The sequence below is a fragment of the Lucilia sericata genome, unplaced genomic scaffold (genome assembly GCF_015586225.1).
Source record: "Lucilia sericata isolate MDLA Ls3-8-SP2 unplaced genomic scaffold, ASM1558622v1 Contig000192F_arrow, whole genome shotgun sequence".
Classification (NCBI taxonomy): domain Eukaryota; kingdom Metazoa; phylum Arthropoda; class Insecta; order Diptera; family Calliphoridae; genus Lucilia; species Lucilia sericata.
Genome location: NW_023994220.1, coordinates 463941 through 478135, shown reverse-complemented (window position 1 = coordinate 478135; position 14195 = coordinate 463941). Strand labels below are relative to the sequence as shown.

General features: G+C 32.4%; 1 pseudogene; it reads right to left on the bottom strand.

Moving 5' to 3' along the window:
- Positions 1-3064: 3064 nt before the first annotated feature.
- Positions 3065-13970, bottom strand: LOC119601817 (annotated as a pseudogene).
- Between the last annotated feature and the right edge of the window lie 225 nt (positions 13971-14195).

The following is a 14195-nucleotide window of genomic DNA, read 5'->3' as shown; positions in this document are numbered from 1 at the left end:
CAGTTCTAGTTCAGTTCTAGTTCAGTTCTAGTTCAGTTCTAGTTCAGTTCTAGTTCAGTTCTAGTTCAGTCTAGTTCAGTTCTAGTTCAGTTCTAGTTCAGTTCTAGTTCAGTTCTAGTTCAGTTCTAGTTCAGTTCTAGTTCAGTTCTAGTTCAGTTCTAGTTCAGTTCTAGTTCAGTTCTAGTTCAGTTCTAGTTCAGTTCTAGTTCAGTTCTAGTTCAGTTCTAGTTCAGTTCTAGTTCAGTTCTAGTTCAGTTCTAGTTCAGTTCTGGTGCAGTTCTAGGTTCAGTTCTAGTCAGTTCTAGTTCAGTTCTAGTTCAGTTCTAGTTCAGTTCTAGTTCAGTTCTAGTTCAGTTCTAGTTCAGTTCTAGTTCAGTTCTAGTTCAGTTCTAGTTCAGTTCTAGTTCAGTTCTAGTTCAGTTCTAGTTCAGTTCTAGTTCAGTTCTAGTTCAGTTCTAGTTCAGTTCTAGTTCAGTTCTAGTTCAGTTCTAGTTCAGTTCTAGTTCAGTTCTAGTTCAGTTCTAGTTCAGTTCTAGTTCAGTTCTAGTTCAGTTCAGTTCTAGTTCAGTACTAGTTCAGTTCTAGTTCAGTTCTAGTTCAGTTCTAGTTCAGTTCCAGTTCAGTTCTAGTTCAGTTCTAGTTCAGTTCTAGTTCAGTTCTAGTTCAGTTCTAGTTCAGTTCTAGTTCAGTTCTAGTTCAGTTCTAGTTCAGTTCTAGTTCTAGTTCAGTTCTAGTTCAGTTCTAGTTCAGTTCTAGTTCAGTTCTAGTTCAGTTCTAGTTCAGTTCTAGTTCAGTTCTAGTTCAGTTCTAGTTCAGTTCTAGTTCAGTTCTAGTTCAGTTCTAGTTCAGTTCTAGTTCAGTTCTAGTTCAGTTCTAGTTCAGTTCTAGTTCAGTTCAGTTCTAGTTCAGTTCTAGTTCAGTTCTGGTTCAGTTCTAGTTAAGTTCTAGTTAAGTTCTAGTTAAGTTCTAGTTAAGTTCTAGTTCAGTTCTTGTTCAGTTCTAGTTAAATTCTAGTTCAGTTCTAGTTCAGTTCTGGTTCAGTTCTAGTTAAGTTCTAGTTAAGTTCTAGTTCAGTTCTTGTTCAGTTCTAGTTAAATTCTAGTTAAGTTCTAGTTAAGTTCTAGTTAAGTTCTAGTTCTGTTCTTGTTCTAATATAGTTCAGCTCTAGTTCTGTTCTAGTCTGTCTAGTTCTGTTCTAGTTCTGTTCTAGTTCTGTTCTAGTTCTGTTCTAGTTCTGTTCTAGTTCTGTTCTAGTTCTGTTCTAGTTCTGTTCTAGTTCTGTTCTAGTTCTGTTCTAGTTCTGTTCTAGTTCTGTTCTAGTTCTGTTCTAGTTCTGTTCTAGTTCTGTTCTAGTTCTGTTCTAGTTCTGTTCTAGTTCTGTTCTAGTTCTGTTCTAGTTCTGTTCTAGTTCTGTTTAGTTCTGTTCTAGTTCTGTTCTAGTTCTGTTCTAGTTCTGTTTAGTTCTGTTCTAGTTCTGTTCTAGTTCTGTTCTGTTCTAGTTCTGTTCTAGTTCTGTCTAGTTCTGTTCTAGTTCTGTTCTAGTTCTGTTCTAGTTCTGTTCTAGTTCTGTTCTAGTTCTGTTCTGTTCTGTTCTAGTTCTGTTCTCATTCTGTTCTAGTTCTGTTCTAGTTCTGTTCTAGTTCTGTTCTAGTTCTGTTCTAGTTCTGTTCTAGTTCTGTTCTAGTTTTGTTCTAGTTCTGTTCTAGTTCTGTTATAGTTCTGTTCTCATTCTGTTCTAGTTCTGTGCTAGTTCTGTTCTAGTTCTGTTCTAGTTCTGTTCTAGTTCTGTTCTAGTTCTGTTCTAGTTCTGTTCTAGTTCTGTTCTAGTTCTGTTCTAGTTCTGTTCTAGTTCTATTCTAGTTCTGTTCTAGTTCAGTTCTAGTTCAGTTCTAGTTCAGTTCTTGTTCAGTTCTAGTTAAATTCTAGTTAAGTTCTAGTTAAGTTCTAGTTAAGTTCTAGTTAAGTTCTAGTTAAGTTCTAGTTAAGTTCTAGTTAAGTTCTAGTTAAGTTCTAGTTAAGTTCTAGTTAAGTTCTAGTTCAGTTCTAGTTAAGTTCTTGTTAAGTTCTAGTTAAGTTCTAGTTCAGTTCTAGTTCAGTTCTAGTTCTGTTCTAGTTCTGTTCTTGTTCTAATCTAGTTCAGCTCTAGCTCTGTTCTAGTTCTGTTCTAGTTCTGTTCTAGTTCTGTTCTAGTTCTGTTCTAGTTCTGTTCTGTTCTAGTTCTGTTCTAGTTCTGTTCTAGTTCTGTTCTAGTTCTGTTCTAGTTCTGTTCTAGTTCTGTTCTAGTTCTGTTCTAGTTCTGTTCTAGTTCTGTTCTAGTTCTGTTCTAGTTCTGTTCTAGTTCTGTTCTAGTTCTGTTCTAGTTCTGTTCTAGTTCTGTTCTAGTTCTGTTCTAGTTCTGTTCTAGTTCTGTTCTAGTTCTGTTCTAGTTCTGTTCTAGTTCTGTTCTAGTTCTGTTCTAGTTCTGTTCTAGTTCTGTTCTAGTTCTATTCTAGTTCTGTTCTAGTTCAGTTCTTGTTCTGTTCTAGTTCAATTCTAGTTCAGTTCTAGTTCAGTTCTGGTTCAGTTCTAGTTCAGTTCTAGTTCAGTTGTAGTTCAGTTCTAGTTCAGTTCTAGTTCAGTTCTAGCTCAGTTCTAGTTCAGTTCTAGTTCTAGTTCAGTTCTAGTTCAGTTCTAGTTCAGGTCTAAATGAGTTCTAGTTCAGTTCTAGTTCAGTTCTAGTTCAGTTCTTGTTCAGTTCTTGTTCAGTTCTAGTTCAGTTCTAGTTCAGTTCTAGTTCAGTTCTTGTTCAGTTCTAGTTCAGTTCTAGTTCAGTTCTAGTTCAGTTCTAGTTCAGTTCTAGTTCAGTTCTAGTTCAGTTATAGTTCAGTTCTAGTTCAGTTCTAGTTCAGTTCTAGTTCAGTTCTAGTTCAGTTCTTGTTCAGTTCTAGTTCAGTTCTAATTGAATTCTAATTGAGTTCTAATTTAGTTTTAGTTTAGTTTTTGTCGACCCTATGATATCTTTAACGTCGCCTATGTATATTGCTTTTAAATATTCAGAGTTCTCCAAATAATATTATTTTCAAAATTTTATATAATGCTTGTTCCTTAGCAGATCTTACATTTAATCATTCACATATTTATTACAACAATTATATTCATATTAAAAAATAACAAAGTTTTGGTTTAATATATTAACAGTTATTATAACAGTTTACCATTTTAAAATATAGACTTATTCACACAAATTATAAAATTAATCCTTAGTTAGAATCAAGTCAAATGGTAAATGGGAGAAATATTCATTGCTGACTTTAAGGAATTCAGGTTCCCAAGTAGAGCGAGTCTCGGGTATAAGAGATTTATAAACATTGCGCCAATTTTGATTAACGAATTCTAAAATGGCGTCGTCTGGAAAAGAAAAAATTATATTAGTAAAGCGTTTATCCAAAAAATATACAAAACTTACTTAAAATTTGATCTGGCACTAGACCGGTGGCAAAGAATTTCATATTACCCAAAGTGGGATCAATATTAAATTTAGTTAGACGCATATATTTGTGACCATCACGTTCATATAGCTCAGCCTCTGGTGAGGCAATGACATCAATATCAGCTATTGGAATTGAAAAAAAAAATGGAATTAGATTTGGTTTAATTTTTAATTTCCAAAAATACTTACTCATGGTCAAATTAAACACTCCCTTGGAATTCATTATAGCATCATTAATCTTAACTTCAGCCTTATATTTTCCCTCTATGAACAATTTAGGGGTCTTAGACTTAATCTCCAATTTAATGTTGTCTCCATTCTTTTTAAAATCTACACTATTTATTATGGTATCACTGAGACCACTTATTTTGAGATTACGTAAGGCTACTTTGCCTTTGATTATATATTGGTGAATTCATAATTGGTTTTCTCCACTTCCAAGGGATCCATGGGTGGTATATTTAGCTCGGGTATACCATTTTTGGCTCTTGGTATCATTTCCTGATAAGCATTACGTATGCATTCGTTAATGTTGACATCTTTTTCACTGCAAACGGGTACATCGCTGGCTGGAAAGAGAAGGAAGGAAAAAATAAAATTGAGCATACAATTTCTGAAGATCATAAATGAATAGAGAACTAAGTCTAAATAGAACTAGAACAAAACCAGAACAGAACTAGAGCAGCACTAGAACACAACTAGAACAAAACTAGAACAGAACTAAGCAGCGATAGAACACAACTAGAACAGAACTAGAAGAGAACGCAAACAGAACTAGAACAGAACTAGAACAGAACTAGAACAGAACTAGAACAGAACTAGAACAGAACTAGAACAGAACTAGAACAGAACTAGAACAGAACTAGAACAGAACTAGAACAGAACTAGAACAGAACTAGAACAGAACTAGAACAGAACTAGAACAGAACTAGAACAGAACTAGAACAGAACTAGAACAGAACTAGAACAGAACTAGAACAGAACCAGAACTAGAACAGAACTGAACAGAACTAGAACAGACAGAACTAGAACAGAACTAAACAGAACTAGAACAGAACTAGAACAGAAATAGAACAGAAATAGAACAGAACTAGAACAGAACTAGAACAGAACTAGAACAGAACTAGAACAGAACAGCAGAAACTAGAACAGAACTAGAACAGAACTAGAACAGAACTAGAACAGAACTAGAACAGAACTAGAACAGAACTAGAACAGAACTAGAACAGAACTAGAACAAATAGAACAGAATAGAACAGAACTAGAACAGAACTAGAACAGAACTAGAACAGAACTAGAACAGAACTAGAACAGAACTAGAACAGAACTAGAACAGAACTAGAACAGAACTAGAACAGAACTAGAACAGAACTAGAACAGAACTAGAACAGAACTAGAACAGAACTAGAACAGAACTAGAACAGAACTAGAACAGAACTAGAACAGAACTAGAACAGAACTAGAACAGAACTAGAACAGAACTAGAACAGAACTAGAACAGAACTAGAACAGAACTAGAACAGAACTAGAACAGAACTAGAACAGAACTAGACAGAACTAGAACAGAACTAGAACAGAACTAGAACAGAACTAGAACAGAACTAGAACAGAACTAGAACAGAACTAGAACAGAACTAGAACAGAACTAGAACAGAACTAGAACAGAACTAGAACAGAACTAGAACAGAACTAGAACAGAACTAGAACAGAACTAGAACAGAACTAGAACAGAACTAGAACAGAACTAGAACAGAACTAGAACAGAAACTAGAACAGAACTAGAACAGAACTAGAACAGAACTAGAACAGAACTAGAACAGAACTAGACAGAACTAGAACAGAACTAGAACAGAACTAGAACAGAACTAGAACAGAACTAGAACAGAACTAGAACAGAACTAGAACAGAACTAGAACAGAACTAGAACAGAACTAGAACAGAACTAGAACAGAACTAGAACAGAACTAGAACAGAACTAGAACAGAACTAGAACAGAACTAGAACAGAACTAGAACAGAACTAGAACAGAACTAGAACAGAACTAGAACAGAACTAGAACAGAACTAGAACAGAACTAGAACAGAACTAGAACAGAACTAGAACAGAACTAGAACAGAACTAGAACAGAACTAGAACAGAACTAGAACAGAACTAGAACAGAACTAGAACAGAACTAGAACAGAACTAGAACAGAACTAGAACAGAACTAGAACAGAACTAGAACAGAACTAGAACAGAACTAGAACAGAACTAGAACAGAACTAGAACAGAACTAGAACAGAACTAGAACAGAACTAGAACAGAACTAGAACAGAACTAGAACAGAACTAGAACAGAACTAGAACAGAACTAGAACTGAACTAGAACTGAACTAGAACTAGAACAGAACTAAACAGAAGAACTAGAACAGAACTAGAACAGAACTAGAACAGAACTAGAACAGAACTAGAACAGAACTAGAACAGAACTAGAACAGAACTAGAACAGAACTAGAACAGAACTAGAACAGAACTAGAACAGAACTAGAACAGAACTAGAACAGAACTAGAACAGAACTAGAACAGAACTAGAACAGAACTAGAACAGAACTAGAACAGAACTAGAACAGAACTAGAACAGAACTAGAACAGAACTAGAACAGAACTAGAACAGAACTAGAACAGAACTAGAACAGAACTAGAACAGAACTAGAACAGAACTAGAACAGAACTAGAACAGAACTAGAACAGAACTAGAACAGAACTAGAACAGAACTAGAACAGAACTAGAACAGAACTAGAACAGAACTAGAACAGAACTAGAACAGAACTAGAACAGAACTAGAACAGAACTAGAACAGAACTAGAACAGAACTAGAACAGAACTAGAACAGAACTAGAACAGAACTAGAACAGAACTAGAACAGAACTAGAACAGAACTAGAACTGAACTAGAACTGAAAAGAACTGAACTAGAACTGAACTAGAACAGAACTAGAACAGAACTAGAACAGAACTAGAACAGAACTAGAACAGAACTAGAACAGAACTAGAACAGAACTAGAACAGAACTAGAACAGAACTAGAACAGAACTAGAACAGAACTAGAACAGAACTAGAACAGAACTAGAACAGAACTAGAACAGAACTAGAACAGAACGAACAAACTAGAACAGAACTAGAACAGAACTAGAACAGAACTAGAACAGAACTAGAACAGAACTAGAACAGAACTAGAACAGAACTAGAACAGAACTAGAACAGAACTAGAACAGAACTAGAACAGAACTAGAACAGAACTAGAACAGAACTAGAACAGAACTAGAACAGAACTAGAACAGAACTAGAACAGAACTAGAACAGAACTAGAAACAGAACTAGAACAGAACTAGAACAGAACTAGAACAGAACTAGAACAGACAGAACTAGAACAGAACTAGAACAGAACTAGAACAGAACTAGAACAGAACTAGAACAGAACTAGAACAGAACTAGAACAGAACTAGAACAGAACTAGAACAGAACTAGAACAGAACTAGAACAGAACTAGAACAGAACTAGAACAGAACTAGAACAGAACTAGAACAGAACTAGAACAGAACTAGAACAGAACTAGAACAGAACTAGAACAGAACTAGAACAGAACTAGAACTGAACTAGAACTGAACTAGAACTGAACTAGAACTGAACTAGAACTGAACTAGAACTGAACTAGAACTGAACTAGAACAGAACTAGAACAGAACTAGAACAGAACTAGAACAGAACTAGAACAGAACTAGAACAGAACTAGAACAGAACTAGAACAGAACTAGAACAGAACTAGAACAGAACTAGAACAGAACTAGAACAGAACTAGAACAGAACTAGAACAGAACTAGAACAGAACTAGAACAGAACTAGAACAGAACTAGAACAGAACTAGAACAGAACTAGAACAGAACTAGAACAGAACTAGAACAGAACTAGAACAGAACTAGAACAGAACTAGAACAGAACTAGAACAAACTAGAACAGAACTAGAACAGAACTAGAACAGAACTAGAACAGAACTAGAACAGAACTAGAACAGAACTAGAACAGAACTAGAACAGAACTAGAACAGAACTAGAACAGAACTAGAACAGAACTAGAACAGAACTAGAACAGAACTAGAACAGAACTAGAACAGAACTAGAACAGAACTAGAACAGAACTAGAACAGAACTAGAACAGAACTAGAACAGAACTAGAACAGAACTAGAACAGAACTAGAACAGAACTAGAACAGAACTAGAACAGAACTAGAACAGAATTAGAACAGAACTAGAACAGAACTAGAACAGAACTAGAACAGAACTAGAACAGAACGAGAACAGAACTAGAACAGAACTAGAACAGAACTAGAACAGATAATTGCAGTTTTATTAATATTAGAAAACAAAAGACTTAAGACCCAAACTTTATATTATTTTTAATTTTTCTTGTTTTAATTTTTTTTTTTTACAAATTGCTTAAAAAATTCCTATAAATGTTATTTCTATCATTCAAAAATTCTCATAAAAATGTATTAAATTTAAATGTTATTATCAAACATGTCGCAGCTGTTAAACAAAATCTTTAAATTTATTTGATTAAAACGTGCACTTTAACTTTTCGCTCTGTGTTCAAATAAACATATGTTTCTCTTAATTGACTACAGATAAACAAAAAACAAACAAATTCCTTAGTCATCATTAAACAAATACTTATTGTACGCAAAATAACTACAAAAATGAATAAAAATACTCGTAAACTTTGAAAATAAAAATTTCATTGTCAAGTTCATGTAAATACAAAAATCGTGTTTGAATTTCATTTTCAAAAAACTTTCAAACGCAATCCACTACCAACACCGAAAAAAAAGAGCAAGTAATTTTTTTTTTATTTTATTTAAAATTAGATTTATAGTTTTGTTTTGAAATTAATCATACGCCCTCATGTAAACAACAAGTAAACAAATCTCGGACTGCGTGTTTATTATAGAGATCGAGAGAGTATTAAAGTATTTTTGTGAATATTAATATTTAGCATTATTAACTGTAATTTAGTAAAATCAAAATAAATATAGTTTGTACAAAGTCAGGCATGCACATTCACGCTTGACTAAAGCCGTTAATATAAAAAACAATAATGTAGGTTGGGTAAGAAATAAAGGTCCAATTGGAAAAATATATAAAACTCTGGTCCTCAACGTGTTAATTTTATTTTCTATAATGCTTGCTTATTATCAACAATTAACAAACGTATAAATGAAATGTTTAATTATTTAATTTGTTGAAATTTATACATTAGCTCAAGCTGTAGAAATGTAATTAAATATTTGAACAATTAACTAAAGGACTGGTTAAGCAAAAGTTTATTCTATTAATATTAGTTTTTAATTATAAATTGTTAGTTTAATTCAAAAAAAAAAAAAAAAATAGTCAAATTCTCAGAAAATAAGGAAGTTAAATGTTATAACATTACTAAAAAAAAAAGCAAAAAAAAAACATCAATAAATTAGAAAATTTTGTTAAAAGTTAATTTAAAAATCATTAAAAACAGTTGTTATTAAATGAATCACTGGCGAAATGAGTAAATTTCATTAACCGGTTCAAATAAAGAATGTTCGAGGTCAGTTCTAGAACTTAACTAAAGTTTGGGTCTTAAGTCTTTTGTTTAACAAATATAATTAAACTACACAGCTGATAAATATTCAATTCAGCTTAGGACCAGTTCCAGTTCTTCTGTAGTTCTAGTTCTCTTATAGTTCTGTTTTAGCTCAGTTTAAGTTATAGTTCAGTTCTAGTTCCCGTTCAGTTCTAGTTCAGTTCTAGTTCTGCTCTAGTTCTGTTCTAGTTCTGTTCTAGTTCTGTTCTAGTTCTGTTCTAGTTCTGTTCTAGTTCTGTTCTAGTTCTGTTCTAGTTCTGTTCTAGTTCTGTTCTAGTTCTGTTCTAGTTCTGTTCTAGTTCTGTTCTAGTTCTGTTCTAGTTCTGTTCTAGTTCTGTTCTAGTTCTGTTCTAGTTCTGTTCTAGTTCTGTTCTAGTTCTGTTCTAGTTCTGTTCTAGTTCTGTTCTAGTTCTGTTCTAGTTCTGTTCTAGTTCTGTTCTAGTTCTGTTCTAGTTCTGTTCTAGTTCTGTTCTAGTTCTGTTCTAGTTCTGTTCAGTTCTGTTCTAGTTCTGTTCTAGTTCTGTTCTAGTTCTGTTCTAGTTCAGTTCTAGTTCATTCTGTCTGTTCTAGTTCTGTTCTAGTTCTGTTCTAGTTCTGTTCTAGTTCTGTTCTAGTTCTATTCTAGTTCTATTCTAGTTCTGTTCAAGTTCTGTTCTAGTTCAGTTCTAGTTTGTTCTAGTTCTATTCTAGTTCTGCTCTCGTTCTGCTTTAGTTCTGTTCTAGTACTGCTCTAGTTCAGTTCTAGTTCAGTTCAAGTTCAGTTCTAATTCAGTTTTAATTCAGTTCTGTTCTAGTTCTGTTCTAGTTCTGTTCTAGTTCTGTTCTAGTTCTGTTCTAGTTCTGTTCTAGTTATGTTCTAGTTCTGTTTTAGTTCTGTTCTAGTTCTGTCTAGTTCTGTTTCTAGTTCTGTTCTAGTTCTGTTCTAGTTCTGTTCTAGTTCTGTTCTAGTTCAGTTCTAGTTCTGTTCTTGTTCTGTTCTAGTTCTGTTCTAGTTCTGTTCTAGTTCAGTTCTAGTTCAGTTCTAGTTCTGTTCTAGTTCTGTTCTAGATCTTTTCTAGATCTGTTCTAGTTCTGTTTTGTTCTAGTTTAGTTCTAGTTTAGTTCTAGTTTAGTTCTAGTTTAGTTCTAGTTTAGTTCTAGTTTAGTTCTAGTTCAGTTCTTTTTTAGTTCTAGTTCTGTTTTAGTTTGTTCTAGTTCAGTTCCAGTTTAGTTCTAGTTCAGTTCTTGTTTAGTTTTAGTTCTGTTTTAGTTTTGTTCTAGTTCAGTTCTAGTTCAGTTCTAGTTCAGTTCTAGTTCAGTTCTAGTTCTATTCTAGTTCTGTTCTAGTTCTGTTCTAGTTCTGTTCTAGTTCTGTAGTAGTTCTGTTCTAGTTCAGTTCTAGTTCTGTTCTAGTTCAGTTCTTGTTCAGTTCTAGTTCAGTTCTAGTTCAGTTGTAGTTCAGTTCTAGTTCAGTTCTAGTTCTAGTTCAGTTCTAGTTCAGTTCTAGTTCAGTTCTAGTTCAGTTCTAGTTCAGTTCTAGTTCAGTTCTAGTTCAGTTCTAGTTCAGTTCTAGTTCAGTTCTAGTTCAGTTCTAGTTCAGTTCTAGTTCAGTTCTAGTTCAGTTCTAGTTCAGTTCTAGTTCAGTTCTAGTTCAGTTCTAGTTCAGTTCTAGTTCAGTTCTAGTTCAGTTCTAGTTCAGTTCTAGTTCAGTTCTAGTTCAGTTCTAGTTCAGTTCTAGTTCAGTTCTAGTTCAGTTCTAGTTCAGTTCTAGTTCAGTTCTAGTTCAGTTCTAGTTCAGTTCTAGTTCAGTTCTAGTTCAGTTCTAGTTCAGTTCTAGTTCAGTTCTAGTTCAGTTCTAGTTCAGTTCTAGTTCAGTTCTAGTTCTAGTTCAGTTCTAGTTCTAGTTCTAGTTCTGTTCTAGTTCAGTTCTAGTTCTGTTCTAGTTCTGTTCTAGTTCTGTTCTAGTTCTGTTCTAGTTCTGTTCTAGTTCTGTTCTAGTTCTGTTCTAGTTCTGTTCTAGTTCTGTTCTAGTTCTGTTCTAGTTCTGTTCTAGTTCTGTTCTAGTTCTGTTCTAGTTCTGTTCTAGTTCTGTTCTAGTTCTGTTCTAGTTCTGTTCTAGTTCTGTTCTAGTTCTGTTCTAGTTCTGTTCTAGTTCTGTTCTAGTTCTGTTCTAGTTCTGTTCTAGTTCTGTTCTAGTTCTGTTCTAGTTCTGTTCTAGTTCTGTTCAGTCTGTTCTAGTTCTGTTCTAGTTCTGTTCTAGTTCTGTTCTAGTTCTGTTCTAGTTCTGTTTCTAGTTCTGTTCTAGTTCTGTTCTAGTTCTGTTCTAGTTCTGTTCTAGTTCTGTTCTAGTTCTGTTCTAGTTCTGTTCTAGTTCTGTTCTAGTTCTGTTCTAGTTCTGTTCTAATTCTGTTCTAGTTCAGTTCTAGTTCAGTTCTAGTTCAGTTCTAGTTCAGTTCTAGTTCAGTTCTAGTTCAGTTCTAGTTCAGTTCTAGTTCAGTTCTAGTTCAGTTCTAGTTCAGTTCTAGTTCAGTTCTAGATCAGTTCTAGTTCAGTTCTAGTTCAGTTCTAGTTCAGTTCTAGTTCTGTTCTAGTTCTGTTCAGTTCTAGTTCAGTTCTAGTTCAGTTCTAGTTCAGTTCTAGTTCAGTTCTAATTCAGTTCTAGTTCAGTTCTTGTTCAGTTCTAGTTCAGTTCTAGTTCAGTTCTAGTTCTATTCTAGTTCCATTCTAGTTCAGTTCTAATTCAGTTCTAGTTCAGTTCTAGTTCAGTTCTAGTTCTGTTCTAGTTCTGTTCTAGTTCTGTTCTAGTTCAGTTCTAGTTCTATTCTAGTTCTATTCTAGTTCAGTTCTAGTTCAGTTCTAGTTCAGTTCTAGTTCAGTTCTAGTTCAGTTCTAGTTCTGTTCTAGTTCTGTTCTAGTTCAGTTCTAGTTCTGTTCTAGTTCTGTTCTAGTTCTGTTCTAGTTCTGTTCTAGTTTTGTTCTAGTTCTATTCTAGTTCTATTCTAGTTCAGTTCTAGTTCAGTTCTAGTTCAGTTCTAGTTCTGTTCTAGTTCTGTTCTAGTTTTGTTCTAGTTCTATTCTAGTTCTATTCTAGTTCAGTTCTAGTTCAGTTCTAGTTCAGTTCTAGTTCAGTTCTAGTTCAGTTCTAGTTCAGTTCTAGTTCAGTTCTAGTTCAGTTCTAGTTCAGTTCTAGTTCAGTTCTAGTTCAGTTCTAGTTCAGTTCTAGTTCAGTTCTAGTTCAGTTCTAGTTCAGTTCTAGTTCAGTTCTAGTTCAGTTCTAGTTCAGTTCTAGTTCAGTTCTAGTTCAGTTCTAGTTCTGTTCTAGTTCTGTTCTAGTTCTAGTTCTGTTCTAGTTCTGTTCTAGTTCTGTTCTAGTTCTGTTCAAGTTCTGTTCTAGTTCTGCTCTAGTTCTGTTCTAGTTCTGCTCTAGTTCAGTTCTAGTTCTTTTCTACTTAAATTGTACTGAAATTGAAATCACGTATTTTCTACAATTTATAAAAAAGTCAGATTTAAAGATTATTTAAATTACTAAGATTTCTTGTATAAAGATTATAATAAAAATTATATGTTCTCACTGCATCTTCCTTTATTAAAGCAGATTGTGTAGCATTTATAACGTTTCAAAACGTGATCATTTTTTAAAGCAGCTCAAGTCATTTAGTTTTTATTTTTTCTGGGATTTACATCAATAAAATACTTGTCATTTAAAAATTATTAAAGATTTAAATTAAATTAAATTCGGGATCTTTAAGTAATATTCGGGATCTTTAAGTAATTCCCCTTATTTGAGCAACAATTTCAAGCAAAAAAAATGCATAAATATGAAAAGAAATTTCAGATTACAAATTTTTAAAAAATTTTTTAAGGAATTTAGTAGTTCTTAATGTGTTCTATTGTATAGTGAAAAAATATTTTGCTATTTTTATTAAGTAACAAATTTAAAATGTTTAGAAAGTTTTCTTGTGAAACAATAGTAATTTTGAAAAATTTTAAAAATTTTGATTCAGTTTTAAAAAAATACATATTAAGCAATTTAGGAAAGTGTTTCACTTTTGTAAAGTTAAAGAGATTATCTATCAGATAAACCAAAAATAATTTAGGATTTTTCATAAATATCAAATATATGTTGTTTTGAAAATTATGTTTTTTTTTATATAAATTTTAGATTTTTTAATTAATTTTTTAAAAATATATATATTAAACAATTTTTTTAAATTTCGTAGAATTGGTTACTTTGTCATATTATCTTTTAGATAATTTTACAAAATTGTGCGATTTGTTATTAACAGCTTAAATTTGGACATTTTTAAAAATTGTTACTTTTTAAGGTTTTCGTCATAATAAGCAAACTTTGGTAGGTTATAAAACATAAACATAGTAAGCGTTTTTAATTATTCTTTTTGTTATTAAAAGTTCTTGAAGTTGTCTATTAGTGCGATAAAAAATTATTTGCTTTTTTTAATTATTAACAATTTTATCACATTTTTAAAATTTTCGCTTTTTTAACAATATTTTATTTTTTTTTTTTTTTTTATTTCAATAATTTTTATAAATTTTTTTAATTATTTTCCTTTAGAAATTGTTTAAATAATCCTTTTTGTTTATATTATTTTCCAACAATTTCACTCACGTATTTCGGAAATTTCCTTGAAATTATGAACTTGTGGTGCTGCTAACACCAGCCAAACATTCACACTTAAAACGATGAAAATATTTAAACCGCTAAACATGTTGTTGTTTTATTCTTTAATTATCCGTTTTTTGTTATAAACTAAATCCTTTCTCTAGGATTTCTTTTAAAACAATTAATCAATCAAATTTTTCCACCCGTTTAACAGCAAGTCTAGACCACTTCTAAACTGCAAAATAATGGCCAACCTTGTATTTATTTGCAATATAGAAAAAAATACGTACGTCAACTCAAAAGGGAGACAAACCACAGAATAAAATAATAACAAAAAAAAAAAAAAAACAATGACAAAAACAATAAGCAATTTGTTGTACAACATCAGGTACTAACTTAATCTATAGATTGAAAACAAAACAAAAAAGCAAAAACAAATGACGATTAAACAAAAATCACGATTAAATAATTTTTATTTT